The sequence below is a fragment of the Euphorbia lathyris genome, chromosome 2 (genome assembly GCF_963576675.1).
Source record: "Euphorbia lathyris chromosome 2, ddEupLath1.1, whole genome shotgun sequence".
Lineage (NCBI taxonomy): Eukaryota > Viridiplantae > Streptophyta > Magnoliopsida > Malpighiales > Euphorbiaceae > Euphorbia > Euphorbia lathyris.
This window is the reverse complement of record NC_088911.1, coordinates 87792103-87799318: the sequence shown is the minus strand read 5'-3', so window position 1 is coordinate 87799318 and position 7216 is coordinate 87792103. Positions and strand designations below refer to the sequence as shown.

The following is a 7216-nucleotide window of genomic DNA, read 5'->3' as shown; positions in this document are numbered from 1 at the left end:
AGAATTCATTCGGCATTCCATCGATTGATTAATCTAATTCATCCCTCTTTCTCCTTGATCTTGTGTTGGTTAATTAGAGGTAATCTATTTTGGTTACATCTCATAAGGGTTGATTCTAATTTAACCTCACCGTGTTCACGAAAGAAGAAAAACAATCAAAAGGGAGAAATTCGTTTTTCTTCGCCTACATCAGGTCAGTTCACTATTTCGAGGATTCCCGGAGATTAAACCGTCGGATCGTCGCGATTTTTGGACAGTAGCTTCTAGACATATTCTTCTACGTTTCCACCGAAGGGATTGTCGTTCGGAGGTCTGGAAGGTCTGTTTCAAATAGGGGCAGATTGGTAAACAGTTTACATCTCCTTTGAAGTTGTGGGCACTTCGTTTGCAACGGTAGATTGATCATCGAAAGGTATATCTTCTTATCCCTCTTTATATGAAATAACGATTAACGGATCCTATGGTTAAAAGGAAGTAGGCGAAAATTTTTATATTTCCGCTGCTATACCTTAGCCCTATTTCCAACACTAACATAGTGTTTTGCTTGATTGAATTTGCTGCAGACATTTCAAAATAAAAGACTTGCTCATGCTGTTAAAGTGAGCACTCTGGACAGTCTAATAACAGAGCTTCTACTTTGACTGTTGGATGAAAGGGTTCCTCATATGGGCGACGACAGCCAACTATTGAAAGCATTGAATGTGCTTATGCTTAAAATTTTGGTGATGGTTTAACTGACATGCTTCTTTTCTTATCAAGTTTAAGATACGTTTTACTTCCTACCTTATAAGTGGTTGTACATACAGGATAATGCTGATCGAACTTCATCCTTTGGTGTCCTGATTAATCTCTTAAGTCCACTGGATCCCTCAAGATGGCCTTCACCCGCGTCAAGTGAGACATTTGCCATCAGAAATCAGAAGTTCTCTGATCTTGTTGTCAAATGCCTGATTAAACTCACCAAGGTAATTTTAGTTGCTTCTTTGAGCCTTGCCTACTTGCTTGAGAGATATGGTACAGTTGGTGGTCTTACGTGAAATGGATAATTATCCTATGGAGTCTGATGCCAGATTACATTTGTTGTTAGTAGCTGTCATAGAAATTCACAGAAAGTTGTTCCCTAATAGCACACGATTTGGATTATTGATGTCATGGTGGCATTAACGGTTATTATATGGTTTACTCATCTTTATCATTACCAAAGGAATGAGCTGATAAGAGAGAGGACCAAATGAAACGAGAACGGAAACATTAAAATTCTTTAAGGAACTAGGTATTGTTGTTTACCTTAAGTGTCTCAAATTGTCAAAGTGCATCAATGGTTTACTGGACTTCTTGTTAATGATACATGAATTTTCAGGCTCTGAATGGGCGTTAAGCTTGCCTAGAGCTTGAATGAAGGCAGATTGAGATTGCATATACTGTTTAAAATATGTTGTATCAATTTTAGGTACTGGCAGAAGAGTATAATTTTTTCCCTAAGAAATACTAGTCTTAGTTGAACCATTTCCTAATATTGTTCTCTTCTATTGTATCAACAATTTAGAAGTGTAGAAAAGAGTAGAATTTCATCTTTTAGGGGAGCGTCCTTCAGTTTCCGTAGCACCCGTGTTCACCAATGTGTGAATTATCCAAGCATATATTCTTGAATTTCTTCAAGAGTGGTCGCAAGGTGGGGAAATTTTGAAACAATTACATGCATGACTGTCACCACTGATTCTGCACAATTGTCAATCCAAAATAGAAGAAAGATAGAGGAGAGGCAAGGCAAGATTTGAGATAAGTGCTCAATTGTTCCCTATCAGTGAGGAATTCCTCCACATCTGCAACCTGTGTGGAGTTGGGGATAGTTGCTATAGGAAGTTGAGGAATTTGACCATAGAGGGCTTGATTGGGACTCATTCTGATAGAGCTATGATAACTGTTATTATACCAGTATTCTGTGTTTTCTTAGACATTGGCTTTTGATTTGGGTCTGTGTTTTCTCTATATCTTCATTTTAATCTTTATTGCTCAAGTGAACGAGGTGCTTATGTATAGATTATTCATTAGAAAAAGACTAACCAGCTTTTAGCAAGATTGTACTGTTCAATATTTTTAATATATTATTCTTACTCTCTTGGTATTTGAAATTCCAATGTTAAGTTATGCTGAATTTCCACCAAGTAAATGCTATGCCCAATTGCAACTTTATGAAAATCTAAATGCTCTAATTACCAACTTTATATACTTTTCGTGCTACTAGCATCAAAATTATTATGGGCGAGTATGTCTCAAGTAATGTGGAAATGCTTAGTGCTTTATTTGATTTCTTTTTCAGCATGCTACACTTTCATTGTGTAATATTTTGTGACTAAGCTGTGTAATCTTTTGTTGAATAAAGTGTGTTGCCATCGGCAATCATAATAATGTCTCTTAGGTATGAAACTCAGGATGATTTTACAACGTTGTTTCTATTGCACATGTTCATTTTTCAATTTTCATTTGTCTTTTGCTAGTGGGGTGTTATATGGTCGAGGGATTATAGTTATGAGATGAGAGGTATGAACTCAGCATGTTCATTTCATCAATGAACTCGGGATGATTTTCAATACTGTTTCTATTTGCACATGTTCATTTTTCAATTTTCATTTTTTGATGTTAGTTGTCATTTCTAATTTATCAAGATACTTTTAATTGTGTGTATGCTAAACAAGCTTGAGTATTTACGTTTCACTTTTTGCTTTTGTTAGGTTCTTAAAAGAAGCACACCTTATTCCGATGATGAGATAAATATCGTTAGAGATATTTGGGCGGCGTATTTTATAACCAATGCGCCAATTTAAGATTCGGTGAGATATTATGTATTGTTGCTTCCATTTATTATGTTTTATTTCGGAGTGGCTTTGCTTATATTAATTGTTTTTGTTTCATGATTTTTGATTGACACAGGTCGTAGGATTTTGCTGCAATTTGAAGGGTTGATTGTGCATTTCGTGTTTTTGTTTCACATTAAAGTTAGAATGAAGTCATTTTCCTTTTTGTAAATTCGTAGGATTTTGCTACACTAGAATGAAGTGTTTTTGTTTTTTTGTACCAAAAACTTGGAAACAAATGGTAACCTTTTTGTTCTTATCAAACTGTTAATTTGTATGCAATATATTGATTTAGTATATTTTTTCTTCAAATTGAACAAATCTGAATGCAGGATAATAAAATGCAGGATATTAAAATTAAATTCTGGAAAAATAAATAAATTTATTTGTGCAAATAAATTCATTATTTGCATCGGCCCTTAAATATGGATGATGCAAATAATACAGTCATTTGCATCGGCCCTTAAATATGGCCGATGCAAATGTTATATCATTTGCATCGGCCCTTGAAAAGACCGATGCAAATAAAAAATCATTTGCATCGGCCGTTGTAAGGGGCCGATGCAAATGATTGTGTCATTTAACGTGGTTGATATATCATTTGCATCGGCCCCTTACAAAGGGCCGATGCAATAGAGGTGGCCATTTGCGTCGGCCTCTTTAAAGGGCCGATGCAAATGACCACCTCATTTGCATCGGCCAGCAGCCGATGCAATTGCATTTGCGTCGAGGGCTTTTGCATCGCGCTGCGGCCGATGCAAAAGGCCCTAAACGGCCGATGCAAATGGCCCTTTTTCCACTAGTGAGGATAGATCACAAGGGCAGCTTTGAACAAGCAGAAATCGTTGAAAGGTTTCCTGACGAGCATCTATATGCGGCACAGTCTGCGCCATGGTTCGCCGATATAGCTAATTACCTTGCAACTTCGCTCAAACCACACAACCTATCCACGAATCAAAAAAGGAAGTTTTTCTCCGAAGTCAAATATTACTTTTGGGATGACCCTTACCTTTTCAGGTTGTGCGCGGACCAAATCATTCGAAGATGTATATCGCAAGAAGAAGGATAGGATGTTCTAAGCCACTGTCATAACCGTGAAGCCGGAGGACACCATAGCGCAAGCCGAACCGTAGCCAAGGTTCTCCAATCAGGTTTTTTCTGGCCCACTCTTTTCAAGGATGCTCATGCCTTCGTTAGCACTTGCAATGAGTGCCAACGAACTGGCAACATTTCGGCTCGAAATGCTATGCCCCTCAACAACATAGTTGTGTGCGAAATTTTTGACATTTGGGGCATAGATTTTATGGGACCATTCCCGACTTCCTTAGGAAATAAATACATCTTACTGGCTGTGGATTATGTGAGCAAGTGGGTCGAAGCAATGGCTAGTCCCACCAATGACGCCCGTGTGGTAGTAAAATTTCTGAAAAGGCTGTTTGCCAGATTCGGGGTCCCGCGAGCGATCATCAGTGATCAAGGGACCCACTTCTGTAATGCGAAATTTGAAAAATTAATGGGGAAACTTGGAGTCTCACACAGGGTTGCCACACCATACCATCCACAAACCAGTGGATAGGTGGAGATCTCCAATAGAGAAATAAAAAGAATTTTAGAGAAAACTGTTGGCAACTCTCGGAGGGATTGGGCAAACAAGCTCGATGATGCTCTATGAGCATATCGTACCGCTTATAAAACACCGATTGGAATGTCTCCGTTTCGTTTGTTATACGGGAAATCTTGTCACCTGCCGGTGGAAATGGAACACCGTGCATTTTGGGCGTTAACATTTTTAAATTTTGAGACACAGGCTATTGGTGAACAGAGAAGTCTACAACTGAGCGAAATGGAGGAATTCAGACTGTTCTCTTACGAAAATGCGGTAAATTACAAAGCCAGGACCAAGCAGTGGCATGACAAAAAGCTCCTGAATAAGGTGTTTCATGAGGGACAAAACGTCCTTCTCTACAATTCACGATTGAGGCTCTTTCCAGGAAAGCTCAAGTCAAGATGGTCAGGACCATTCATAGTGAACCGTGTATTCGCACATGGAGCTGTTGAAATTTTCAAGTACGGGGGTGATCCTTTTAAGGTGAACGGGCAAAGATTAAAACCATATTGAGAGAACGATCACATAAGGAAGATCGATACTGTTCATTTCAGGATCCCCCAAGTCAGTAAAAGCACGAGAACAGGGTGTCCGCTACAAACACCAATTGTAGCACAAGTAACTTTGCATTTTATTGGTTTTTATTTGTACTTTTATTTTTATTCTTGTGTCAAATGTGTTGAGTTTTACTTCATAATGAGTATCTTCTGCCCAGGCACAATTGTAAAACCTAAAAATCCTTCCAATGGTGAGGTAGTACAATTGTACCTATTTTGTAGGGAAAGGAATATCGTAGAAATTAGGGAGGTAAAAAGAAAAATTTTTTTTTATTAAAAGCTAGGAAAAGTGGAACGTCCACTCCTATGCCCATAGGCAATCATACCGCATGTTTTTCTCCTCGATAAGATTGAACTGTTAGGGGGAAATGAATGCTAAAATCAAATCTTGACCGTTCATCACCCCTCGTTCTAATTCGAAAATACGCGCCTTTCTGCCAATCTGTCCAGGTGGCCGACTCTGATTCGACCTCATAATGACAGATTGGCAAGAAGACGCCTCGTTTCCCCTACTTAAAGAAGATTTATCTCAGTTCAGTCCATCTTTCACCATATTTCTTTCTTTTCTTTGAGATTTCTTTTCACAAAGGCAGTTCATGATCTGTGCCCTGTACCACTGGAAAACCCTACTTAAACTTGAAACCGAAATGAGAACCTGAGGCTCAGGCAAAAACGTGAAAATAGAGGGATCTTCTAAGAAAGCAACAGCAAAAGCAAAAATGGCGGAGCCAAGCACTGTGGCTTTTGTCCCGGATGAAAAGCTGGTCAAGAAACTCTCCCAGTTTAAAGACGCCTCTATACAGGTGTACTATGATGAGTTAGCAAAATTTCAGTTCGGACCCATCCGAACAGTTTGCTGGGAATCCCTAAAGAGGCTGAAGCTCGAGGATCGTGTGCGCACCCTCATGAAGGCCGGTCATTTTGAATGTTTCTTTGAAATGACGGAACCTGCCTATCGGGAACTGACACTCGAGTTCTTGGCCACCTTTAAGCACAACGCTGAGATAACCGAACCTGACGAAGAGGGAAAATTTAGCTTCAGGCTCATGGGTCACTCCCAGAGGCCTTCACTTAACCTGTTTAACCAGATGCTTGGTGCTGCCGACGATGACGATCTAGAATCCGAGAGCTATAAAGAGGCATTCACCACAACGCCTGATGTTTTTGACCCTGTGGCCTTCTGGGAATCACTTTCAGGACAGAAACATTATGACGGCAGTTCGTCCAAGGCGTCCAATATCGATGATTACGATGTTCGGTATTTGCATAAGTTGATCTCCGGTACAATCTTCGCCCGGGAAAACCAAGCCACCATGCCACATGCAGATCTCACCGCGTTGTGGAGTATGGCAGTTGGACCGACAATGAATTTGGGATTCTGGTTCGGAGAATACATCAGCACTTTTTCCAAGAAAAACTCGTCGATCATCTGTTGTGGAAGCATTGTCACCAGGATTGCGGAGTCAATCGGGGTTTTCAAACCAGAAGACCGCTCTCGTCTCACGATTGTGAATCATCCTGACCCGATTGATCTCAAGAGCCTCCAAAAGATGGTATTCGGAAAACTTGTGAACGGGAAGTGGGTCTGGATGTCTGACTTTGTTACATCTCGGCAGACTGAGAGCCGAAAAAGGAAAAGCGAGCCTACTGTATCAGTGTCGTCAGATTCCGAGCAAGTCGAGAAGCCGAAGGACTTGGACTTTTATAAGAAGTGTGCAAAGCTGACCAGCGAGGATATAATGGATTGATTCAACGCCCTGTTTGCCCAGAATCTGGTAAACCGCGAAATGATATTCGCCATGGAGCAAAAATACGCGTCGCAACTAGGCGAGATCGATATGCTCAAGAGCCTTTGCATTGAGGAGCATGCCAAGGAAAGTCCCTCTGGTTTCTGTGTAAAAAGTTTGGTAAGACAAATGCCCGAAACACCTGCCAGTGCTAATGTTAAGGCTAATGCTGCTGCCTCCTCGAAAGAGGAGGGTATTCCTGCCCCTGTGGATAGAGAGGTTAACTCCTCTCTTTCCCATCACGCCTGATTTGTACCGATAGTCACTGTCCTAGCATCTGGTAACCTCTAACACCCTCACTCTATCATGTTATGGTCTTCCTATTTTATTAACAATCTGCTGCCGTGATTCATAACATTGGGGACAATGTATTATTATTTTTTGGCGGTGGATTGTGTGTGTCACAATTTA

General features: G+C 40.2%; 1 long non-coding RNA gene across 2 annotated transcripts; it reads left to right on the top strand.

Moving 5' to 3' along the window:
• Window positions 1–656: 656 nt before the first annotated feature.
• On the top strand, window positions 657–2800 carry LOC136220664 (uncharacterized). Of its 2 annotated transcripts, none has more exons than XR_010684657.1 (3): window positions 657–722; window positions 807–965; window positions 2733–2800. It is a non-coding gene; the product is annotated as an uncharacterized lncRNA (long non-coding RNA). The 2 variants fall into 2 exon arrangements; XR_010684656.1 differs by lacking the exon at window positions 2733–2800 and adding an exon at window positions 1547–1791.
• Window positions 2801–7216: the final 4416 nt, after the last annotated feature.